The sequence below is a fragment of the Tiliqua scincoides genome, chromosome 3 (genome assembly GCF_035046505.1).
Source record: "Tiliqua scincoides isolate rTilSci1 chromosome 3, rTilSci1.hap2, whole genome shotgun sequence".
Taxonomy (NCBI): domain Eukaryota; kingdom Metazoa; phylum Chordata; class Lepidosauria; order Squamata; family Scincidae; genus Tiliqua; species Tiliqua scincoides.
The window spans coordinates 117,476,377-117,503,358 of NC_089823.1; the positions used below are offsets into that span (position 1 = coordinate 117,476,377).

A 26,982-nucleotide genomic window follows, 5' to 3' on the forward strand; every position below is an offset into this window, starting at 1 on the left:
CCCTGTGCTCAACCCACCTTTGGAGAAAACATATCCTTCTGAGGACTAAACAAACAACTCTACATGGCAAACCCACTTCCTACCCTTATCCATATTCTTAGCACTAGAACCTATATGGCCTTCCCTTGACCAGACTGGATTTTGTTCTTTGCCATTCCACAGATATAATTACCAACAGGAATGTTATATAATATAATGAGGATGAAATATGTCCATTAAAATTAGTGACAGATCTGTTCTGGTCTAAAATTACAGGCAGTTTCAAACTTGATAGCAAGTGAATGATGAATAAATCCTTTCTGTCTCCTAAGTTTTTGTCAGCCATGTAATTGTAGTGGAATCTAGTAATAAAATAGTTGCAGGTAATGGGTAATTTCCCTTTAAGTAATTTCCTGCTTATATCCATATGAATCCTCCAGAAATGGACTGCGACAGCAATCAAGCATTATGTTACATCCCTTGCTGCAGTGAGAATAATGATAAGCTTTCTTACAACTTAATAGGGATTCCATTAGCTTTTTAACTTCACCAAAATACAAGCAATATTTCTATTAGTTATGTATGAATTAGTGCTATAGAATTACACAGTCAGACACATTACACATTACACATTATTGTTAATGTGCTAATATTCCCTTATAAATAAGCATGCATGCTTTACAAGGGGATAAAAAAATCATTAAAATACTATGGAATTAATACAAGAAGAATGGGGTAGATCTACCCTGACTGAACTCTGGCTTTTACCAGAAGCTACCTAACAATCTGCCTTAAATCAGCTGGCTTGTGCCCTACTTTTTACCATCTTGTAATGTACCATCTTGTGAGAAGCCTGCATAGTTTAGAACACAATTTAGAACACATCAAACTTAGCAGAGCTCCTCAGTCAAGACTAGCCCTTTCACAAAGCTGGGCAAAGCAGGTCACTTCAGGTGACAGAAAGTGAAGGATTTGTTGAGCCAAGTTGGCAGTGTGGGGAGGAAATTTCTGATATGATATCTCAGTCACCCTTTAAAAAGAACAGGGGCTTTAACGCCCAAATCTGAAAGTTTTCATGCTGGCTCAGTACCGGCACACAGTGTCACAAACGTACTGTAAGGCACATCTGCGACACTGACTGCCCAGCCAGTGCAAGCACTGGTTCAGCACAAGCCTGTACTGAATCGGTGCTGAACGGAGGACATGTGACCACTGCCCGGAGCTCCAAGTGAGCGCCAGGTGGCAGAGAGGTGAGTGGGGGTGTGGGGGGAGGCATTCTGGAGTGGAGGGAGGGCAGGGGAGGGAAAGGGGCAGGAGGGGGCAGGACCGGTGGAGCTCATCTCTGCCTGATCCATAGCCCTGCATTGGACCTCCTGGTCTATTTTACTCTGTACTGGCTGGCTAAATAGCCAACACAGAGTTGAGTAGCCTCATTGTGGGGCCGCTTCTCTTACTTGAGGAAAGTGAATGAATGTTCCTTTCCCCAAGGAGGCAGTGGGAGCCTCCCATGGCTGCCCAACACCCATAGCATGCAGTGGTAGACATTTTGATGCCACTGCAGCCTTAGGCTTTGGGCAGCTTAGGACTCAGCTGTTAGCCTGCTGCTTTTTGACTCCTGCTTTTGGTTTCCTTCAGTTCTGCTTCTGGTTTCTGTCATTCATTCTTTTTAATGGCTTATTATTTTTGATTTGTTTTCAGAGTTGTTGTCAATTGTATTTTTATGTTGTATTATTTAACTTGTATTTTTGTTTTATTGTGGACAACTTTGGGTGCCCTTTCTGGGGCAGAAAGGCAGCGCATCACACGCATAAGCAAATGCGTGGAATTCTGTCTGCCTGGTCAGTCTTTCTGTGCTGTACTATTCCCTATGTAAGTACTATGTAAGTAAAGACTATGTACAAGCAGGGTCTCTGAGAGGAATTTCGTCAGGGGGTACAAAGTTTCTTTTGAGCTCCTTCCCAAAGAGGGAGGGGGGCAATGGAGGCAGGCAGAATGGGAGGCAAAATAGGACAGGGGAGGGTGCTGACAGCCAGAACAATCTTTGGAGCCCAGTTCTCCTCAGCTGTGTCCTTGAGCTCCTATACACTCCTTCATGGTTATTGGATCCACAAGCCAAAGAGCTACTGTCACAGGCCAGTTCTCTCCCAGATTTGAACCTGTGTTAAGGAGGGTCATGAATGCATTCCTGGGCCCAGTGTGTATGGCTTGTTGCCACTGCATGCCTGTGGTTGTGTCCCCAGCATCATGTGCAGGCAGCGAGTTTGGGTGAGACTGGAAAATCTAGGATCCAAGGAACTTTCTGGGCCCGCTCCTTTGGTTCCTGGGCCCCCTTTCTGACCCTGGGTCGGGGTACAAATTACTCCCTTTCCCCCCTCTCCTAGGCCCTGCCTGTAAGCAACCTGATCTAATGGGAGAACTTGGTGAAGAAGTGTGCCTTTTCCTGAGATACATTGTCTTGTATTTCTTTGCAGAGCTCTAGTTACATGCTCTGATACATGTCCAGCATTCAAGCACACCCTTGGATAAAAGGAAAAAGACTTTTGTTTTTTCTTAACAAACTGTAGCTTCCCTGTAAAGCATCACATACGGATTTCTGAACTCCTCTGAGACTAAAAAGGAGCTTGTTTTGTGGCTTCGGTTGGTGAGTTGGAAGGGGAGAAAAAAATAGAAGCATCTCTTATACATATGCATAATGGCTTACTGGATTATAGCAATATAATAATAATAATGTGTTTAATTCTGTTTGAACCTCTGCAACGTGCCAGCACACGTGTATAAAAGAATGTCTTTTTGATTCACAAGTGCACGTACATCACTTGAAATATCCTTGCAGCTGAGGCACATCATATTTTGTGATATTGTGTAGTTATAGTAACCAATAAGTTCCATCTTGAGCTCTTATTTGGGCATCCAGCAAATCTTAGAACTTGGCCATAAGAGTTTTAAACTCCTTAGGCTGTTTGGACATTCTTCCTAAGTAAATTGAACCACAGGGGCTAGAGGTATTTATCTTACTTGAGTAGCAATATTAAGCAGATTTTTACAGTGTACTGAATGCATGCGACATACAATACAGGGATGTAGCTATTCAAGAGCCGACTGGCAAGGGTGAAAAATGGTTCTCAGTACTGATGAAGACTCTTCTCATCCAGGACCATTCTGAGGGGATTTCTCTGGAGCATAGTTTGAAAATTGAGAATCCTGGTAGAAAAAGAACAGTGTCATTAGTTAATATATAGGGGACAACCTTACTGAGAACACTTCTAAAAAGGAGCAAAGAATAAAAGCAAAAGTTTTCTTGCCAATCAAGTAGCACTTATCTTTGGAAAATATAAAACTGCAGTTCTGGATAGGGCTACTTGTATAAAACAGCTAGACTGGCTGCTACTGGATTCAAACTTACAGTTACTAGCCAAATTACTATGCTCTGGCTTAAGCACTGCTTGGCAATGTATGGAAACGTGCTTTTTACACTTCCTTATCCCCAAAATGTTTACAAAATTGGAAAGAAATTGCTCCCAAACATAGCCATATAGTTCTCCTCTGTGGCTTTTGATATCTAATATTCTTCTGATAGCCTTTGATTGTTCAAATATTCACTGAGTATTCAATAGCTATATTTTGTCATCCTATATTTGGTTTGAATAGCTGATAATATTTGATAAGTAACATGGCATTTACAACCAATCTTATGAGCCAGGGCACCAATGGAATGAGTGTTCTGCTGGTGGCAACTGCTGTAAAGCAACTATAAAGGGCACTCCAGCAGTGCACAGAGTAGTGTGCTGCAGATGTGCTGATAAGAAGCAGCACTTGCTGTCCATGGCAGCAGATCCTGGAGGACTTGCTGAGACAGGTAAGATGGTGGGGGAGGTGGAATGGGGTGGGGGAGAGTGAACAAGGCTGGGGAGGGGCAAAACTGAGCAAGGAAGGGGGAGAAATGGAGCAGAGAGGCTGTGTGAGGAGTGGGTGTGGCAGTAATGTCATGTGCCAGACCCCATCCCTTCCATCAGCAACCTCCCCACTCCCTTTTTCTCCTTGAACTTGCACCAGCGAAATTGCTGGCACAGGTCCAACGAGACCCATTGTGAAGCAGGAGGCATACAGTCATGTAAGGGAATTTAAATCATCTTTTGCTTCCAAGTTTTCTGATCTCCCCCCCCCCCCCCCAATTTGGCATGTTCCTTTTCAGCACAGCTGCACCAGCGCGGGGGTGGGGGAATGTTAGGATTGAGATGTAAGTAGTTGACAGTATTCAACCTGACATGCAAAGTGATTTCATGTTTGACAGCAGTCATTTAGTATTTAACTAAGGGTGCAATCCTAACCCCTTATGTCACTGCTTTCTAGCACTGGCATAGCGGTGCCAATGGGACATGTGCTGCATCCTGCAGTTGGGTGTCACTCACAGAGGCCTCCTCAAAGTAAGGGAATGTTTGTTCCCTTCCCTCAGAGCTGCATTGCCCTTATGTCTGTGCTGGAAAGCGCTGACATAAGGGGTTAGGATTGCGCCCTAAATGTAGTATTTGATAGTTAACATGAAATAGTATTTAGTAGAATTTGATAAATAACACTATGACATGAAAATGTTCTGATGTTCAATCACTAGCAGCCTGTGAGATTCCATATTTGCTATCTGCAAAAACAAACTGGAAATGTTAATCTTCAAAGCAGATAGGAACCATTGTTACTGTTGCCAACACTGCTCTCATACTAACGCACATGTGTCTGCCAATACTCATGTCCGCATGGGTCCAGAAGACTTTGTTTACATGACCCAGAATTAAGCTAAATTGGAGAATTATAAATGTGAAAGGGGAGTTAGATAACTTTGGACAAAGAAGATGATATTCCTGGGAGAATAACATTATCTAGAATATCTCCTGCATGTATAGCCAGGATTTTCCTGGGCTTGTTTGAGTGTGGCCTTTCAGGTAGGCACAAAGGCATCCCAATTAGAGGTTTACCCCAATTATGGCAGGGTGCAGGATATACCCAGGCTTAGTCATGGGTGGGAGAGGGTTCCTGGAGAAGGAGTCTGGAAAGACTGTCCAGGAGACTACAGGGCAGGTAAACGTAATGTATTATGCAGGAAGGTTTGTGCTTGCAAGTGAGATCATGCCTTGGAGGAGAACCGGATTTGTAAAACCTTAGGGGAATGTGACACACAAATGCTCTACTGTACTACAACTTTCTGTTTTAACCAATGGCCATTTATTGGCATGATCTTGATTAGAGGGAGAATTGTCTCACCCTCTCTAGACTGAAGTCCTGGCTGACTCATAGGAATGCCAGCTATGGAACCAAGAAGGAGTTAGGAGAGGCTGTACGTATTTTGGAAAGTGAGGTCAGAGATAATATTATACATCACAAGATTGTGCTTACCCACAATTGGCTTAACTGAGCATGTGTGAGTACCCAACTCACTGCTTTAGTGGGAGCAAGTGTGTCAATTTGATGAAAACATATTCTGAGGACCTTATTAATAACTTAACCAAGGCATGGTTTTCACAGAAGTAGAATATCACAAATCTTTGCAGCAGCAGCCTAATTATCATTATTAAAATGAATACCAAAATCTTATTTTTCAGTTCCATCTATTCCTTTCTTGCACTTCCTGAGGCCTTCTATGTTCACTTCAGTGACAGGGTCAGCTACATATTTCCTTGCAAATTTGGAATTCCCAGGGAAGGCGGCACATTTAGGAATCCTTTGTGTGCATCAGAGCTCCTATAGAGGTTTGGATGAGGGTATTTGCCTAATGAATTGGAGTCCAATTAATCTTAATACTAATCAGACTTCCACTGGGGAAAGTGAATAAAAACAGCCTGGGAACTGTTTTTCATAATCGCATATTCTTTATGTGCACAGTATTTCTTGGAGAGCTTTAATGAATTATCCTACCCATAGGCTAGGCAATACCTTGTTGACATCCTTCAGTCTCTGAAGACTATGGTATCCTGCTCTGAATGATGGTTCTGGAAAAGTGTCCTCTCCAGTGCGCAAAGCCTGGGTAAAGTAAATATGGAGGATAGACTGTTACCCATGCAGCAAATCCCCTCTCCATGTTGCTGAAATGGTCCAATGGAAAGGCAGAAGCCAGTATGGTTGGTTCCAGTGGCGTCGCAGGAGTTGCCAGAACGTGACTGTGTTCAGCCATGAACTGCCTCAGGGACTCCGGCTCGGATTTTGCCTCGAGGTTGACTCCTGAAGCCTTTTCCACAACTGGATAACAAGGAGTGGAGGTTTGGGATCAGAGTTTTCCTTCTCTCAGATGAGCTGCCTTCCCAGGCTGACGAGTTCCATCTACCCGGTGGCTGTTTAGTCGCCTCTTAGGACAAGTACAGCCAAACTGAGAGTCTATTCTTATCCCCCAGCCCCCAGGGGTTATTGCCCCAGCTAGGCAATAATATAAGAAGTATCAGGTGACTTTGACCCGAATGGAGTATGTTCTTCCCACTTTTACAAATTGTTTCCAGTTTTCAGGTTCTGAACTATTACTATGTGAAAATCATTAGCTTTGAACAAAATGCCAGAAGTGGTGAAGTAATTCAGAAGAAAATAGATTTCCTCCCTTCACTTTTTCTATATATCCATTGGCAGTCCCCTTTATGTGCAAGGATATTGATCAACTAGTGGACTAAAAGAAAGAAAACCAATACTCTGATACACAAAGTTCAGATGAAACATTTGTATTCCAGCCAGTACAGCTTCCAAAAGAATAAAGTGAGACAAGCTAGGCTGGAATCCTAATACTGTTTCAACTTATTTGATGACTTTGAGGATTGTTTGATTAGGACAAGGTAAGCTAAATATCCTTGGATCCAATATCAAAGCAACTGGAGGTGCCATGGCTAAAAAAGGATAAAGGTGAGACGTGAAAGGGCAGTTGCTTATGATACAAAAAATGCTGGGGTTCCCTGGGAGCTTCTCAGATGTGCTTCAAGATATTCATACAGCTCAATCCTATCCCTTGTCAGTGTATGCAATGCAGCCATGCTGGCAGAAAGGCTGCTGCATCAAATGGTGGGGGTGTGGGGGGAGAATCAGAAGGTCAACCAGAGGTGAAAAAACTCTGCCTATGAATCTCCATGGACCCATATCAACTATGTAGCTGGTGCAAGTCTGAGGACAGAAAGGGGCGGGTTGGGAAATGGAGGATTGGATCTGGTGGGTGCTTTTGCTGCCAAAATCCACTCCCTTCAGCCAACTCCCTGTCCCATACCTTCTCCCAAACCCCTTCCTTCACACCCAAGAGTCATCCTCTCTACCAAATTAGCCTGGTCAGCAGTGTGTTCAGCTGATTCTGAAGCATGCATGGAGCCGCTGGCTGGTTCTACCACTCGCTCTGTTGCACATGACAGCTGTAAAATGTTTCTTCTGGCACTGCGCCTTTTATACCAGTGGATCAGAAGTTCTACCATTGCAAAAGACCCATAGGATTGGGCAGCATTCAGATCAGTAATAGCAGACAAGTGTCTCTGAAAACCACTAGCTTGCTACTATTGACCTTCCCCTGCAATATCTAGCCAGAAGGGTGTGTTCTCATATCCAGTCTTCATTTATGCAGACCAGTGAGGAGGCTCAACAGATCTGACCAAGTTTCTTGCAGGTACAGGGGATGCATTCTATGTAAGTAAGTCGATGTACCAAAAAAAAAAAAAAACCTTACTGTGTAGTGGACCTTTTTTTACACAGTGTCAAGATTCCAGTAGTTCCAGGGACCATGGTTCATCAAATCAAATTTTTTTTTAATAACTTGAACTTTATTGAAATCTCCAACTTTTACAAGAGCATAAAATTACAATGAAGGTAGAAGGGCAGAATAGAAATAACAAGCTGTTGTGCAAGAGTTACAGGTGGGTCCTTTATATTCCAAACTCATGCTAGAGGGCCCCACCTGGTTATAACCACAAGCACCTTCCAGTCACATCCGAGAGGCTTTCTGAGGCTGGGGAGGCCACGTGCAGCCTCTCTAGACCTCAAAAACTCCCTGGAGATGGAGGAGATGCCTTTCCAACAACTCCAGGGAACATTCTGAGGCCCAGAGAACCTGCATGCAGCCCCTCTGAGCCTCAGAACACCTCCAGACAAGACGGGATGGCACTTTTGTTTGTAGGTTATCTGTGGACCAGACCTATGGATTCAATTTTCTTTTCTGTGGGTTTTGGTATCAATGTGGGGGAGGTCCGGAAATGGATCCCCAACTAATAACAAGGGCCAACTGTATGTATTGTCTTAGCTTTATTTAAATTTATCCAACTCCAACAAGCATAATGAATTTATCGTAACACTTAGCTGGAGTATAGCACTTGCTGAATATGCAAAGCAGTTTGCATTCATCATCTTGATGCTGTCCTTACAATAAATCTATAAGGTAAGTCCTATTATACCCATATTGCAGCTCGGGAGCTATGGTTGATAGGGAGTAGCCTGTGTAAGAACACTCAGTGAGTTTGATAGAAGGGAGATATGAACCAGGGAAGTTCTGATTTGAAGCATGGGGTGCAAGCCTATACATATTTACCAAGGAGTAGGTCAAATTCATCTCAGTGGGACTGACTTCTGATTAAACATGCATACTGTTGGGCTGTTAGCCACTACACTGCACCAGTTTTTTATGAATTCATCCACAAGTAGCTACAGAGCAATTTTTTTAGAAAGCTTGTATAATAAATTGTTGGCTTCAAACATACTCTGTTTGCACATGATAGGTTTATATTTCCTTGCACGTAATCCTACCCTGCGCTGGAATAAGCAAGCTAGGAGGCTGCTCATTGTTTCAGCTGGAGGCTTGCGCTGTATCCAGCACAGAATAGGGGCCAAAAGTGGCTCAGCCAGAGGCAAGGGGAAACTTTTCCCCTTACCCCTGGGTAAGGCACCCTTGCCTCTATGGGTCTCCTCAGACTTGCGCCACCTCTTGGGTGGGAAGCAGGAGGCAGGGCTGGGATCTGGCAGTAATGCTGATCCCAACCCCCATTCCCAGGGAGATCGGATCAGCTTGAAGCTGCTCTGCTCACCACGGACTTGTGCCAACTCAAGGCGTGGCGCAAGTCTGAGCAGAGCACAGCGGCTTCAAGCTGATCCGATCTCCCCAGGAATGGAGGTTGCAATCCAGCATTACTGCCAGATCCCAGCCCCACCGCCTGTTCCCTGCCCAGGAATGCCTTCCTCCTTCCTCCTCTCCTCCTGCCTCAGAGCCTTGTGTCGGCCCAGCGGTTGTTTTTCATATCTCTGGTCACCAAAAGTTGTTTAGTTAACATGTTCTTAATTGCAAGATTTCATAATAATTTATTAAGCTAGTGTGAAATAGATGGTACCTAAGTGGATTTTCGAAACTGTGAAATACTTAGCTTGGCAGCAGCAAGTAATTTCTTAATCTAGTCCTTATATATTAGGAATGGAGCATCTCTCATTAAGGAGAATCTGTTGTGGATCAGATGTCAGTCTGAGCCCACTGATTTAATTTATCTATTCAAGATTTCCAAAAGTTTGTACTGTGTTCTAGTGTCTGAGCCAGTGAGAGAATGGAATGACATTGGAAGAGTGAGAAGCAACTGTCAGAGAAGGTTCTATGGACGAGTAGATGAGAAAGAGGTCTAAAAAATTGGATCTCAGGGAGTTAATAAATTGTGGTATTGTTAACTAACCATTACCAACACCCTGAGATAACTGAGTCATTGAGGATGACTTTACACTTTACACAAGCTGTACCTGCATTGAATGGACTATGAAAATAACTGTACCCAGGTACAGACTATCATGACTAACTGTTCCTCCACAGAAACCCTTTAATCTTACATAAATTTCAAGAAAAGTTAGTATTTCAGAGTCTAGAGATGGAAATACTACTTCCATTAAGTCTGATCATCACATGTTAAACTGTATCTAGGTACACTGTGTTCCTGAGAACACAGTTGTGTGTGCTCATACTGCATGCCCTGGTTCCTCCCCTTCCTTCCTGGTTACTTTTCTCAATCACATGGAGGGCAGCACATTCAAGCTTTCTCTTTATGGGTGTTACTAAACATATTTTTAAAAGTTTGGATGAACTGTACTATACGCAGTTAGAGAAACTAGAAGGAAGGGGATGAGTAAGGACATGCATGTAGTGTGAGCAGACCATCTCTTATCTGGGGCTAGTTGTGGGGGGTGGCAAATTTTGTCCAGACTGGTCGTGATAGTCTGTACCTGGGTACAGTTTTTTACACAGTCCATTCAATGCAGGTACATCTTGTGTAAAGCGTACACAGATTATTGATCTATAAAAATGAGCCCAGGTACAGTCATTCATATGAAAATGTGTACAGATAGTTGTACTCAAGTACAGGTACTTTGCACCCGAGTATAGCACAATGCATGAAAAGTATAGACTACACATGTATGGTCTACAATGAACAGTTTGATGTTGAGATTATTGTAAATCCTGTGCAGCTATTGTGATGAGTGTGGGAAGGGAGAGGGGAGTGAAATGGTGCCTGCTCTTCTTGCTCCTGGCCTCCACATGGTTAACTGAATCCCAATATAGAGCCTACATGCAGTGGCGTAGCTAATGATCATGTAGCCCGGTGCCAAGTTCAAAATGTTGCCCTAGAAGTGACATCAAAATGCAACTAGAAGTGACATCACGCCCAGGTTTTTTAAAAAGTGAAAACTGGGAGGAACCAACCTCCTGTCCTCAGCAGCTCACCACCCACTTGCTCTGCTGCCTCCCCCCAGTCAGAGGCATAGCTAAGGCATATATCTGCTACCTGGGGTCAAAGAAAATTTTGTAGCCCCCCCCTGCATGACAAAATCAAATTTAATTAAGTAAATAAATAAATGGTTATTGGTTCCATGCTGTATCATAATAATCTCATAGGCACTCAGAACAATCACTCTCATAGGTCGGTTTGGAGTTAAGAAAATCCACTTTCTGTTCCACAAGGCAGTTGTGTTTTCATTTTCTGGTTAATTGACCATAACTTTTGATACGAGAATACAGATATTCCAGTGCTGTTTGTTGCATTGCATTCTGCATTAAATTACCTTTCCAATGATATATAACATGATGTTATTATTCATACATAACAAGATTTTCACAATTTTGGTCACTCGTGTCCAGCTCAGCTTGTTGCCCTCCTTGATGCCCAGTGCAACTGCTACCCCTTGCACCCCCTTACCTACGCCACTGCCTATATGTGTAAGGGTCTATGTCAGTGGTTCCCAAAGTCCTCCTTAGGAGGAGGGAACCACGTAAGTATATGCTGGGGCGGGGGGAATGCAGTAATGTGATCTTCAGGATCATGTTGCTGACAGGGATGGGAGGGTTTAAAAAAAATTTTTTACTTACCTCCATCCAATGCTGGTGTCCTGGGCGGTAGGAGGGTTTCTAGGGAGCCCTTCGCAGGGCTCCCCAAGCCTCTGTAATTGTGAAAAAAGCGGACATTTCCAGTGTTCATCACAAAAGTGGAAGTGCCTCTCCAGCCCCCCCCCTTTTTTTTTTAACTTTTTCACAATTACAGAGGCTTAGGAAACCCTGTGGAGGGCTCCCCAAACCTCCTAGGACTCTAGTGCTGGCTGCAAATAAATAAAAAACTCCTCTCCCATCCCTGACAGCAGCACAATTCTGGGGAATCGCATTGCAGACTTCCCCCTGCCCATCCCTTAAAGGGGCAGGGAAAAGTGCTTCCCTGTCTGGTGGGTCACAGTGCACCAGTTTGGGAACCACTGATCTACATGACTGGGAGCTCTTGAAAAGAAAGTTTCCTAACTGCATGAAAGATGTGCACATTTGTAGGTTAATCAATGAAGATATTCAGCTGAAAGTGTGGAAGTCAGAAGTATAGACAGCAAATGTGAACCTACTCTCCCCTTTTACAGATTCATTGTAATGTCTTCACAGGGATCTTGTCTAAAAATATATAATTTAATGTGCAGCTTAACTGTAGGCAATGGTAATTGAGGAAAACACCTGTTGATGTTTGTTGGCTGATTTAAAAAAAATCTATTTCTGTTTCCAGTAATTATAAAATGAACATTAGTTCATGTTCCCAATTAATTAGTAAAGATAACAGCTCATATTAAGTGAAGTTTTACTCAGTGAGAGCATACAACAAATATCACAACAATGAAATAAGCTTCAAAAGAAACTGGTCAAACAAGAGCTCATATATCAAGAGCAAGACTGGTTTCTCTAACAAGTTCAAGAAGAATGAATGAAGTAGTATACCTGGCAAGGAGTATAGGTGAAAAACAGTGTCTAGCACTGATGTATATCCTTTGAGACCATCAGGTTTCTATGCAATCTCTGGACTACCCATTAAACCAGGAGATCTAATGAGTGGGTAGATGTAGCTTTGAGAGTTTTACACGTACCTTTTGAAGATCAAGTGGAATTAGTAAAGCATTATAATGCAGGTCAAGTCACCATACAGCTAAGGATTTGAATTTTTGGAACATTTCCAAACTGTTATCTGATGTTTTATGAATGAGAAGAGCAGCCTGTGGGGGGGGGGGGAAATATTAGGGTATTGACAAACCCGAGCAGAGTGCTGTAGCCCAAATCTTCTACAACGCATAGGGGTTCTGGGGCAGTTCCACCAAGAAGACTACTGAACTAGGGGGAAGTGCGTTGGGGGGCATGGGCTGGGTCACAATTGAGGTTGCGAACCTTTAGAAGTGCACTTCCATTTTTTAATATAGTAAAAATGGAACCATGAAGGCTTAGTACAGATGAAATATAATTCCAAATACGTTAATGAAACAATCAAAATCTTTTTTAATCATCACTGTCATAGAAGGAGGGCTTTTTCTTCCCACATCTCCAAAATGTAAAATTGTGAAGACCCAATATCAAGACACACCAGTGTTTCTCCATGTATGTTGGCACAATGATAACCCTGCCAGTGTAGAAACCTGCCCACTGACAACCACACCACAGATGCCAATGCAACACCAGAAAAATGCTGTACCAACATACCTCAGACATCACTCAGGTATCAGTGCAACACTCTGCTGGTGAGAGAGGACAAAACAGGAGGGAGGTTGGGGCATGGCATGGGAGGGACATAGTAGACACATGGGAAGGATGTGGGAGGAGTTAATGTACACCATATTCTAACCTCTCTTCAGACAACACCAGAAAAATGCTATACCGGTGACAGAACTGGCATAGGTAGGAATAACCCCAAACAGAATAATGGGGAAGGAGAAAAGGCAGAAAATTGCACCTCTTGCCACCCCTTGTCCTACTTGCCCCCATGGTGGAGCATGGAATAAATGGCAGCCAATCACACCACACCCTCACCAGTACTAAGGCCTCTACCAGAGAGACTACAGCTCAGATTATCAGATACACAGTATGAGGCTATACAGAATTTTACCTGTTGAAGTTAATTTTTTTCCATTAGTCCAGTTTTCTACCCTATCAAGGTCATCTTGGATCCTGCTCCTGTCCTCTAGGTCAGTGGTTTGCAAACCTTTTAGCACCGGGATCCACTTTTTAGAATGACAATCTGTCAGAACCCACTGAAAGTGATGTCATTAACCTGGAAGTGATGTCATGGCCAGAAGTGACATTGTCAAGAAGGCATGCATGCGCGCATGTGGAGCATTCTGTGGATCATCCTGAGTGCTTCTGACTGTGTTTGAAGCCCCTGACTCCCTTGGAGCTCTGCTGCTTTCACTGGCTGTTAAGTCTTCGGAACATACTCAGAAGCTACCATGGAAAATGCATGAGTCCTGTGGAAATTGAAACTCAACCACAGTGCATGTTTACTCTTGCATAGGTGACCATGCCTTGGTCCATTGGAAAGGGCGGGCCAAGAGGAATGCAACAGCACCAGAATTGTTCCGATCTGATGAATGCAGGCCCCAAAAAGACTCGAGAAGGTGAAGCCTCCCTCCAAGCTTGAACCCTATGGAAAGTGAAACGGAGCTACACAGTTTTTACTCATGAATCAGCAAATGTTTATTGGTTCTTTGCTATGTTGGTGTGTTTTTTTCCCTGCACTTTCAAATCAGTTTGTTTTCATAGCAATCCAATGCTATGTTCAATTCTGTTAGTTCAAGTGCTATCTTCTCAATGTTTTAATTTGGCAATGTTTTAGGGCCCGATCTATTGGGCCAGTGCCAGCCCTCTGCTGGCTCTAAGTGTCACAAATATGCCATAAGGCACATTTGCAACACTCACTGCCTGCTCAGCGCGGGTGCCGGTTTGACACCAGCCCATGCTGAGGCAGCACTGGGGGTGTGAGAGGGGCAGTAGGGTGTGGGACCAACGTAGATCTGCTCTGACAGATCCAGACCCCATGTTGGCTCTCCTGGCCGGGGCTGCTTTATTCTGCACCAATGATATAGCTGGCACAGAGTTGAATAGCCCCATTGCAGGGCCTCCCCTGGCACACCTCCTCCCTCCCCTCCCCCCAGCCTCCCCCCACCCTGGAGTGCTTCCTCCCTGCCTCCCCCTCATGCCCTCACCTAACTCACCACTGCTTGGCAGTCCATCCAACCGCCGAGCAGTGGAGCTCCACCACTCCACTGGCGCTAGCCCAGCACTGACCAGCGCTGGGCTAGCACTGGCAGAGCACTGGCACTAGGGCCTGCAAATGTGTCTTATGGTGCATTTGAGACAGTAGGATTGGCACATTTGTGGTATGTACATTATGGTACATTTGCTGAGTAGGATTGGCACCTGAGTCTTGTGATATTTTTGTTGCTTTCATTGTATTTTTCCACTAATGTAAGCTGCCTTGGGGGGGGGGGTCTCTTTTGGGGCAGAAAGAATTGCACATTAAATAAATAAAAACAGTTTTTAAGACTAGATTAAAATAATTATAAAAACTGTTGGGATACTGTTGTGAATTTCCCACATAACAAGTTTGGCCTTCAGTCTGTCTTTCTGCTGAGTCAGTCCCACACTGGTTTTGAAGAAGAGCTGTAGGAAGTGAAGTCTCTTCAAAAACCTTGTGGGGATTAACTACATGATACAATAACCTCTGCTAACTGTCACTGAGGCATTCCCCCTTTGGCTACTACGGCAAAGAAGGTGTCAGAAGCTCTAGTAAGCCTCACATTTAATAAGAAGCACAGGGAGGAGCAGTGTCATAAAATGTTCAACTAAAGGAAGCACAGGCAACCAACTACATGTTACACAGGGGATGTGCATAACTCCCTCCCCCCCTTGCCCCCAGTAGAAAGCAGCCATATTTTAAGTAGAGAAATGGTGGTAAAAAGAGAAAAGATGCAATCTTAATGGTACTTTCATGGAAGTAAATCCACTACATACAATGGGACTTCCTTCTGAGAAGACATGCCTGAGATTGTGCTATAACTCCTTTCTTCTGGTCATTTTTCTACTGCAAATTACATAGATTCATGCATCTTTCACCCACTGTGTGTGTGTGTGTGTGTGTGTGTGTGTGTGTGGAGGAGACAGTGTGTGAGTAATTTTTATTGGGAAAACTGCTATTCGGAAAAGAGTTATTCCTGTTACAATCCCAACTTTTCACAACTGCTTTTTTGAAAAGAAAAAGTTGGGCAGGAGTTCTGTTAATATGTATCTCCCTTGTAATATCTAGTTTGGAGTGAAATGGGTAATGAATACAGAGCCATGATAGGGAGTCTGCTTGGCAGAAGCACAGAAAACCTGTTAATTGGATTTGTGCTCTTCTATTTCACAGGAAAAAAATAAAACACATTAGTTCTTGGTTTCCTACAAACCTTTGATATTCACTCTACCGTTTTGTCATTGCAAGATAGGACAAAGGTGAAGTGTCCCCAAAATGGTTTGCAATTTAAGCCACAGCAATAGGCACGTGCCAGAGGGTTGGATGGCAAAGGGTGAGAGTTTTTTGCCTAAAAGTAAACAAAGTACATGTGCTCAAAGCAGAGATACTGTCAGAAACGGGATTTCTGTGTTGAGTTTTTCCCCTCTTCCTCATTATGTTACATAACACATACATGTTATGTATATATCATGACAAATGGGTGATGGAGAGAAGGTGAAACTGCTCAACTTCAACTTTGCATCTATCTGCTCTGCAGATGAGACTGTTTGACCTAGGCCACATCTGGAGTGTGAGATACTGAGATATATTTTGTCTGTTAGTGACCCCGGTTTAGTGGAAAAGGTAGCTGCCTTTCTGGAACAAGTACTGAAGAGTAGTAGGTTAAGACACAGGGTATTGCGGCTAGTTAATGTTTCATTGTTGTAACTTGTATTTGTAACTGTCTGTATATATTTGTCATGGATTCTGATGATGACCTAGTGAGAACAATGGAAGAAGTGAAAAATTACTTTGTGAATAATTAAGAATTCCAAAGTATAAATTAGAAAAGCTACAAATGGACAAGAGACTACTATTCCTTATAAGTAGACGCCACCAAAACACCACATGCCAAATAAAGTATACCTCTGTGGGGTACCTTACAAGGAAAATGGTGTCAAACAAGGGTGTGTTTTGGCCCCCACCCTATTTACTCTATTTATTAATGATTTGGCTCCCTCTCTAACTGAGGTGGATGGGCACTGTCCCAGATTAGGATCCACTCAGGTAGGATCCACTTTGGGAAATTTCATAAAATAGCTCATTCTAAAAGGCGATGCCCTTGTGGGCTGGCTTGTGTTGAGACATATAAGAACATAAGAACAGCCCCACTGGATCAGGCCATAGGCCCATCTAGTCCAGCTTCCTGTATCTCACAGCGGCCCACCAAATGCCCCAGGGAGCACACCAGATAACAAGAGACCTCATCCTGGTGCCCTCCCTTGCATCTGGGAGACCATTGTCCATTCCATTCTTTATTGTCCCTTCTACACCGAGATCCATCAAAGATATTTGGATCCTATACTGAGAACAAGAGGACTTACAGACGTGGCAAGAATACGCTACCTCCTAACCGATTCTTCTGCAGAAATAACAGATACTGTGGCAACTTTCCTGTATCAGCTCATTGAGCTACGCAATCGAAAAGTTGATTTGTTATCTGGCTGACCATTTGTTATCTGGCTGACCGAATGTATATACATATTAGCAAATGTAGATACTCGCCTATAGTACATAAAATTTTTTGCCAAGCAATCAAGCTCCAATTATCACTTTGCCTTATCTCCGGGTCAATCAGAGGGCAGAGCTTTTCAACTCTGAAAAGTTTCTTTTCTTTCTCAAGCTGGTCATTAGAAGCAATGCAGAGATTAGTTTCTATAGTAACTTCGATGGGAAATTCCAGCCACACTTAACCTTTTCTTCTCCTCGGTTCCATTTTGCAAATGCTGTTGCAGTCTGGTTCTGTTTTGCATTTAGCAGAGATCTGTTTCTTTCAACACCAGGATGGGATCCTCCTTTCCATTTGAAGCAAAGTCCCAGGCTACAATTCAATGCACCACTACTTAAGAATAACACCCATGGAAAGCAGAGGGTCTACTTCTGAGTAAAAAGGGTTGCAAATATATGCAGCTACATCTCTCTGCTGTGAATTGAATTGCACACTCTCAGTTATGTGTTATGGGTTGTATGTTGTATGTAGAGCTTCTGGCTTAACCCATCAGACATCTTAAAGTAGGATTTGATTCATGGATCTCCTGCAGTGCTTCCCAACGTTTTTCACTTGCAGCCCATTTCCATAAATTGTACCCTTCATTTTAGCAAAATGTTTGTAATTAGTAATACAAACCTTCATCTCCTGTATATGAAAGCCCAGACTTCATGTATTTATCAAGTGTTTTCTCTTTTTATCTGTTTGAAGAACAGAAGACTCTGCCTTTATACTGTTTTGCACCAGAAGTATGCTGAGAAATTCTGGGTGATTGATCACTTTTCATATTATGTTTCAGCTTTTTTACTGTGCTGGTTTTCAATCACTGGTTCATAGATGAATTGATGACCAAAGACTAGCTGTTGGTGGGGCTTTCACAGCCAACTAGCTACCTTCCTTCCTGCCTCACTGGCCCTGCAAAGCATTCTGGAGTATGATCTGCCTTTTTCTGCCATTATGTCATTCTTTTTCAAGTACCCCTAAAGGTCCTGTTGAGTGCCCCTGGGAGTACATGAATCCCAGGTTGGAAACCACTGTTCTACTGGTATGTTGTTTACAGTGCACGGATAGTGTTTACAAAAAGGTGGTGAAGACCAGAATTTAAAAAGAATAAAAATGTATCTTATGATCTTTTACTATGTTTTGAATAAATCAGAGACTGTACAGTTCTTAGGTAACAATTAGTGGTAAATTATTTTTCAGGATCTGGCCTTGGGTAAAATCAGTCAAAACTACAGTCAGACACCCCCCTAAGTTTAACCCCTGACTTATCCGAGGGTCATAGAAAATTCCATGATTTTTTGCTCAAAACCTGCCCTCGATTTATCTGTGAGATGGGCGAGTATCTGCGGTACTTGTAGATTTGTTTATTTTATATGCCAATAAAGGATTCTATATCTAATTAAGGATGTAGTTTGGGATCATGTAGCTGGTCTGTGGGGCCAGATGTGCTAGGTGGATTCAAGTTAAACATAGATTCAAGCCGTTTACAGAAGCCACAGCACAATCCTACACATGTTTACTCAGAAGTAAATTCCATTGTAGTCAATGGGGCTTAGTCTCAGGCAAGTCTGTATAAGATCACAGTCACTACATATAGCCCCTCTGCATCCTCAGTACTGTGTATGTTTAACAGGTAAGCAAGTGGCACTGATGTCAGTGCAGTTACTCTTAGCAACTTAATACCAATTTATGACATTTAGGACCAAATTCTATCCAAGTTTCATCCAGTGCCGATGCAGCTGCAATGCAGCTCCAAAATAAGGGAACAAACATTCCCTTACCTTGAGGAGGCCTCCATGACTTGCCCCTCCACTGCAGGATGCAGTGCTCACTCTGTTGGAATGGCTACATCAGTGCAGAAAAGTTGGATAGGATTGGACACTTAGTTATATATTTTGTACTGATTTATTAGACACTATCTTTGCCTCAAAGACATTTCTGGTATAGTGCACCTTTTTCATTTCTGCTGTGTGCTTGTAGCCCATGAAGTTTGGTGGGCATGTGCATATGGAGGGTATTGCAGCCCTATAGTAGGTTAGATTAGATGGCCTCTGAATGACAGCCAGAAAGACAGTTCTCTGACTAATGGCTGATAGTGTCTTTGTATTAAGGACAGGGTGATTCCTCTTGCAACCAATGAGAATATTGATTTATAAAAGCTGACCTATCAATTCAGAGCAGGATCTTAAAATATTTACTGAGGAAAACTCTTTGATGTGAATGTAGGAATGAATGAAGATAATGGGATATTTGACTGAAAATGCATTAGAACAAGTTGGAAGATGCTTCTTGGATTTGATTATTCAAACTGACATTCATTGTCAGTACAGTCTGCTTCTCCAGCTGTGATCGACATGTTAACATGTCTTATGTAAAGAACAACAGAGAACAGGATCATTTATTTGTTGACTAGAATAACAATTTAAACTGCTCTAGATTATCTGGACATATCCTGAGAGTCATGTGTTTCACTTTTTGTAAGTCAGTTACAATATGTTAAAGAACAAGAGTATTTGTTGCCTCACGTGTTCCTTGGGCAGTGCACAGACAATGCTCAGATGTTCAGAGATAATGTCAGGTGTCATCACCAAACTTCTGGGTTGCGAGCTCTGTGCTATGTAGTTTGCTTGGAGTTGTACATCTACACAACTTACAGGAGACACTGGCCATGAGCCAGACTGAGAGGAAAATTCCAACGCAGCAACTGAAGTCCTGCACAGAGTTCATTCACTATAGAATTCCTTAGAGCACAGGTGAGGTTCCCAAGGCAAACTGTTCAAAGTGGTTTCTTGTTTCATAACATTCAAAACTATCAAAAGTCAATTGGTCATATTCAAGTGACTGGGATTGATAGTACAGTGCAGGCTATTCAGAATGTGCATTGCACCTGCGCTTTGATTAAATTAGAAATTTTGTTAAATTCCCCTCATTGCAAGTGTACCCACAGAAAGAATCTCTTGTGGGTTAAATATTGTATTATTTTTAAATACCACTCAAAACCTGATGAGTAGTAAAAGTGATTTTATATTTGCATAATTTTGTGGATGGGATTTAGCTTTTTAAAATTATTTTCTTGCAGCCTTTTCAGGTTTTTTTTTTCTCACATCCTTTTAATACCAGCTTTTGTTACACAAGTTTCCTGCACACACCATTCTGAAAGCAGAGCGTTTACAATTCATATGTGTGGAGAGATGATAAATCTGCTTTCGGTGTGCAATGTCTGGCTGGCACCTTGCAGTTAATTGCTAGCATGTTACATTTTTCTCAGTATTCAGGGCTGCTGAACCTGCCTAGGAATACAGTTGCTGCCATTTTACAAACTCTTTACTTTGGCCAAAAGATATTTTTACTTTTGTTAACGTTATCTGTTAACGTTTGACTGTTTTGTACGTCTCTCTTTTTCTTTCCCATACACATAAAATATTGGGCAATTGACACCAATACTTACATAATTAAAGAGAAGAAAATCTTGTTTCGCCCTGCTTTCAATGGACACTTTTCTTCCCCGTTGCAACATGTTTCTTAACCTATGCAATTACCGTTTTTGCATTGTCATACTGCCTGCCACACCAGCAGAACTGCAATATACCAGCCCCATGAGATGGGCAGAAGATGAGATAGTGCTCTCACTCTCACTTCTCTCACAACTGCTCCTGGGCACCTGGAAGATAATACTGGTGTCTGAATTATTCACATAAGCCATATGTATTATGCCTCAGCCACTCAGAAGCAGCCACTGTGGCCTAGAGATCATATAAGATCCCTTTATATGTTATCTGAAAAACAAGGTTGCCTCTGTGGTTACTCTTACATTTGTTGGTTTCATGCATTGGGTCCACATGGTCGTCCACCAGCATACCACACAAACCACATCTGACCTTTGTGATGTGCCTCGTTTGTGTTGCATGTTAAACTTAATACGAAAGGAACCACCCAAGAGGAAGTCTTTACACAGACACTTGCCAGCATACCAAGTTCCATGGAAATGGAAGCAGCCACAGTTGTCTGGGTATCTATGAAGGAGGTCTGAGAATCAATCCTTAACGATATATCTAACTTCTCAACTGTGAGAGCTGGCCTTGAAGGAAGTTCTTGTCAGAGTTCCAGTCCCTCGGTACTGCAGACATTAACAACCTCGGCAATCTGTGTTGACTAGCAGGAGTTGCTAGCTAAATAGTTAGCAGGTAATGTTAAGTAAGGATATTTTGAAGCAATTCTGTTAACAGGAAATACTGCAGCAAAATACCACTGAAAGATCAGACATTCTGTAAAGGCAACTGTTCCTTTGTATAGGGATTCTTCTGTATTTACATTAATTCTAGGAATGACAGAGTAGCACCTGGTTCCTCATTATTGATTACTGTTGGTCTCATTGTGTAGTCATTGCCCTCTCATATGTCCTTGAGACAATCTGCTGAAATCCAATTGCCCTGCTTTACCCTTTCCCCACTGCTCACTGATCTTAGTTATTGTGTGGATGAGGCCTCTGAAATAGCTGGTTTCCCATGAGAAGGCTGATAATAGAAATTAAACAAACACTGGTACTGAAACAAGATACAAATTCAATAGCAGCAACAGTAAATTGTATACAGCTCCTATGTTCTATCACACCTGCATCTCCTTTCTAGTTTAATACACGTTCATTCTTCAGTGTGTAAGAAATAGAATTATCTATCCGACTTTAAAATAAACCAGCCACTATGACATTGGTTTAGCTCCTAAAATTCTATTAAGTATGTGTTCCATTGCCAACACACTGACCCCTCACTGGCCCTATTCTTTGCCAGTTTGTGTTCCTGGATTTAAGGAACAGGATGAACATCCTGTTCCTCATCCACAGATGCTCAAGAAAATAGGACTTTTTACACATTAATAAAAAGGAGCTAGTGCAATGTAGCAGTTAGCAAACTGAGCTGTGAACAAGGAAGTCCCTGAGTCAAATGTTGCCTCTGCCCTGAATGCAGTAGCTGGCCTCGGGCATGCCACTCTCAACTTCAGCGTCCCCCCAATCCTGTTTGCATTTCAGGAATAACAATTCCAGGCATTACTTTTACAAATTGTTGTAAGATTCGGTATAAGGACTGCTTTGAACACTCCCAAGTACTATAGAAATGCTAAGAATAATTTTTGTTAATTGTGTCATATGAGCAAATACTAATTCAATACTTAAGTCTTGTTATACCTAGTTGTTGTTTTTCTCCTTGTCATCACTTTTAATATTTGTGGGAAAATGCTGGATGTCCCAAAATAGAATTTTAAGAGACATCCTCCAAAATCTACCAAAAATGTCTTTTTGATTCCCACTGAGTGCCAGATTTGCTGAAAAAAAATTCTCAAGTTTACCCCTTGCAACTTTGTAGCTCTCCTTTCTTCAAAACCACATCTTAATAAGCATAACATCTTTGCCACAGCAATCTTTCTCCCACATAAGCATGCGAGGTATAAATTGGGTTTAACTTGGTCCACATTTATTAACTAAACAGGTCAACAAGATATAAACACTGCAGCAGGTCCTAACTCCACCTCCATTACTCCACCTCCCAAGAATTCAGGCACCTATCTTGGGGGATACAGCATACTTCTGTCTATTTCTCCCTAGAGCAATGATTTTCAACCTTGTTCATCTTTTGGCACACTGACAAGGAGCTCAAATTGTCAAGGCACACCATCAGTTTTTGGACAGTTGACAAGGCACATGGTATTGTTGACCAGGGACTCACATCCCCCAATGGCCCTACTAATACATTACTCTCCCCCAAACTCATAGCACACCTGAGAATATTTGTGGCACACCAATGTACTGGGGCACACTGAATGAAAATCACTGCTCTAGAGTGTTCCCACCCTGAATCAAGACTGTAGATTGTCATAAGCCAATCTGTGCTTCTCAAAGCCAACCCCAACAGGATAGAGGCAGCTGAATTACACCATTCACCCCAAGTCAGATAGCCTGCCAGATGTGACCAGCTTGGCTAAGCTCAGAGTTGTTGGCAACCTTCAGTCTCGAAAGACTATGGTATCGCGCTCTGAATGGCTAAGCTCAACCACTACACTTTTAGCAATACAGAGAAGGCAAAAAATCCTACAGCCAGACCAGGCAAAGCAAAGCAAAAGATTCTTTCCAGGACACAAAGACAATCAACTCAAACTGAGAAATAAATAGGTGGGCTATGGAGAATCATCATAACTGACCAAACTGAGATGCTAAAGGGAAACATAGCTCAGCTCTTGCTTCTGGCCCCACCCCCAACTTCTGTTCCATCAATCCAGAGCTAACCCTTACTCTAAGCATCATGCACTGGGGCACAACTAGGCAAAGCTACCCCCTCCTCTCACAAGGTGGAGGAGCAATATTACCCCAGCACCCATATGCACTCAAAGTGTGGGTAACATCCAACTCCAAAATATTTCCTATTTTGCCAACCAAGTAATATGTGCCACATTCCCCAAACCAAGCTGCATGCCAATGTTGCTGCAGCCTGCCCTCTTGTAGGCCCCTAAAAGGTTCACATTACTGCAAAACAAGACAGCGCTCTCACTGGCTCTCTCAGGCCAGCACCTCCTGAGAAAAAACAAAATCAAAGGGGCAAGAAGAGACTTAAACTAGAGCCCTTGAACTGGCTATCCAATTTATGGATATAATATTATGAGAAGACATAATATGTGAATGCATTCCACTGAGCAATGCTTTACATATCCTTCTGCTGCATGTCCATTCCAGCTGCATGCTGGTCATCATATCTCAAATAAATAAATAAATGTAGATCTGGAAAAGGTGCAAAAGACATCAAGTGAAAGTGATCAGAAGTCTGGGAACACTTTTCTCATAGATAAAGGACACAGTATTGGTTTTTTTTTTAGCTTGGAAAAAAGTTGTTTAAGGAGAGACATGATTGGGGGTTCGGTCTTATCCAGCTTTGCTGCACTGATGCAGCCGTGCCAATGAGATATGTACTGCATCCTGCAATGGGAAGGCAATCACAGAGGTCTCTTCAAGGTAAGGGAATATTTGTTCCCTTACCTCAGGGCTGCAATGAGGCTGCATTGGCCCTAGAAGGTTGAAGAAGATTGGGCTGGAGACTTATAAAATTATGCATGGTGTGGAAAGAGGTGATAGAGAGAAAAATTTCTCTCTTTCCCACAGTATTAAAACCAGAGATCACTCAATGAAGCAGACTCTCAGGAGATTTAGGGTGGATTAAAAAAAAGAGCTATTTCTTCACATAGCACATTATTAGTCTGTAAAATGTGTTGTCATAAGATGTAGTGATAGCCACTTACTTTAATCACTTTAAAAGGAGAATTCATGGAGGGCAATGGTTACTACTCATGATGGCTCTGTGCTACCTCCAGGATTAGCTGTAGTTGTTGGCAGCCTTCAGTCTCGAAAGACTATGGTATCATGCTCTGAAAGGTGATTCTGGAACAGCATCTAGTGTGGCTGAAAAGGCCAATCCGGGAGAGACAATCCCTTCCACACTGGGAGCAAGTGCAGTTTGTCCCTGGTCTGTCTCCCTGGCTATGGGCCTTCCTTCTTTGCCTCTTTGCCTCAGACTGTTGGCCAAGTGTCTCTTCAAACTGGGAAAGGCCATGCTGCACAGCCTGCCTCCAAGAGGCCAGGGTTTCCCACTTGTTGAGGCCGCTTAGAGGCCAGGGTTTCCCACTTGTTGAGGTCCACTCCTAAGGCCTTCAGATCCCTCTTGCAGATGTCCTTGTATCGCAGCTGTGGTCTACCTGTAGGGCGCTTTCCTTGCAAGAGTTCTCCATAGAGGAGATCCTTTGGGATCCGGCCATCATCCATTCTCACGATATGACCGAGCCAACGCAGGCGTCTCTGTTTCAGCAGTGCATACATGCTAGGGATTCCAGCACGTTCCAGGACTGTGTTGTTTGGAACTTTGTCCTGCCAGGTGATGCTGAGAATGTGTCAGAGGCAGCACATGTGGAAAGCGTTCAGTTTCCTCTCCTGTTGTGAGCGAAGAGTCCATGACTCGCTGCAGTACAGAAGTGTACTCAGGACACAAGCTCTGTAGACCTGGATCTTGGTATGTTCTGTCAGCTTCTTGTTGGACCAGACTCTCTGTGTGAGTCTGGAAAACGTGGTAGCTGCTTTACCGATGCGTTTGTTTAGCTCGGTATCGAGAGAAAGAATGTCGGAGATCGTTGAGCCAAGGTACACAAAGTCATGAACAACCTCCAGCTATAGTATTAGCTGTAGTATGTCTATGAATATCAGTTGCAAGGGAATGATGATGGGGGAAAAAGTCTGCCTTTTTCTCCTACTTCTCAGAGGTCACCACAGGAAACAGAACTAGATGGGCTTTTAGCCTGTTTCAGCCCAGCTTTTCATATGTCCACTTATGCAGTGACGCAGCACATTGCACCAGGTGGGAGAGATGTAGACTCAAACTATGTGATGCACAGGAGTGATAGATATATCATCTAAAGTGACCATGGTATTAAAATAATGGAGTAATTTATGAAGTGGAGTTTGGGAAGTGTTGCAAAATATTTATGTATAATAGGTGCATTTCTGTAATATGTTTGTGATATATATTTGTATTTTAGAAAACATTATGCATGTTTTGAGAGTATGGATAAAAATACAAGAAGAGCCCCGCTGGATCAGGCCAAAGGCCCATCTAGTCCAGCTTCCTGTATCTCACAGTGGCCCACCAAATGCTTCAGGGAGCATTCAGCATTCTGGTGCTCTCCCTTGCATCTGGCATTCTGAGGTAAGGATACAAAGAAATGTTAATGTATTTAATATTTGGGTTGCTTTGGTGCAAAGATGTGTCTGTTGATTAATTGTATGCTCTTTTTAGCTTTGCAAAACAACTTTTTCCTTGAGAATAATTGATATTGAAATCTCATTGGGAATAAGGGTATACCCTTTTTTTGTCTGCACAGCTGGTTTATATTGCTTTTTTAATGTTGCTTTTTTTAAAAACTGTATTTTTTTGGGTTGTAATTAGTCCCTATAAATTGAGATTTGTTCATTATCTCCCCATTATAGCCTTCCTTTATGTTTGAGCCATGAGACTTGCTATCTGATTGACAACGACATTCATCATCATCAGATGGTGGTTTATATAATGTGTAAATGACATGGAAACTCCAGCACAATAAACAACCCAAGTTTCCTTGAGCTTCATTGTTTTCTGCAGCCTTGAACAAGGAATCAACAGTTCTGTTTCAACACATCAGGTAAAAGAATTTGATGGGGGGAGAGAAGATTTATCTCTCCCACTCGGTACTCACTGTAAAAGAATGGGGAAACTCATGCCTGCAAAGTATTGGAATAAGAGGGAACATGTAAAGTACTAAGAAATAATTTATTGGTTTGAGCGACAGCATTCAGAAACCCGCTCTATTATGGCTTTAGGGAAAATGCGTTCCTTCTCTTTCACTATACAAGTTGTCAAAAATGGGTAAAAGAAAAATGATGTTAGGTCAAAATACAATTGCAATGAACAACATCTTATTTTTAAAGACATTTATATAAGAGTTAAAAATAAGGTAAACAAACAAAAATCAGAATTGTACAGGTTGAGCCTCATTATTTGTGTGGGTTCCGTTCCAAACACTCACGTGGATGGCAAAAAATGCACTATAGCAAATCAATTTAAAAAACAAAGTTTCTTTGCTCTGGTGATTTAAAAACAGCCTTGCTGACCTTTGCGATGTAAGATAAGAGTCATTAAGAAGACAATCCATCCATCAGTCTCCTCCAAACGCTTCACTCAGCCCCTCACTTCACCAATGCAAAGTGATCACCTTTCTTTCACGTGCTCAGGGGGAAGGGAGGGGTCGATGGAGAGAGAAGGATTGATGGATTGTCAGCCAGCTGCCCTCTCTCTTTCATTAAGGAGACTATTGTTAAAGGACTGTTCAGTTTTTTAAACTGATTTTAAAGGGGTGCATTTTTCCCCTTCTCCAGGGATCAGCACACTCCTTCTCATTTGCAGTGGCCATTTGTGTTGA

At 42.5% G+C, this 26,982-nt stretch overlaps 1 long non-coding RNA gene across 1 annotated transcript; it reads left to right on the forward strand.

Annotated features, from left to right (window-relative positions):
- Positions 1-1,064: 1,064 nt before the first annotated feature.
- On the forward strand, positions 1,065-26,197 carry LOC136645410 (uncharacterized). The gene is made up of 3 exons (XR_010794127.1): positions 1,065-1,229; positions 25,567-25,733; positions 26,015-26,197. It is a non-coding gene; the product is annotated as an uncharacterized lncRNA (long non-coding RNA).
- Positions 26,198-26,982: the final 785 nt, after the last annotated feature.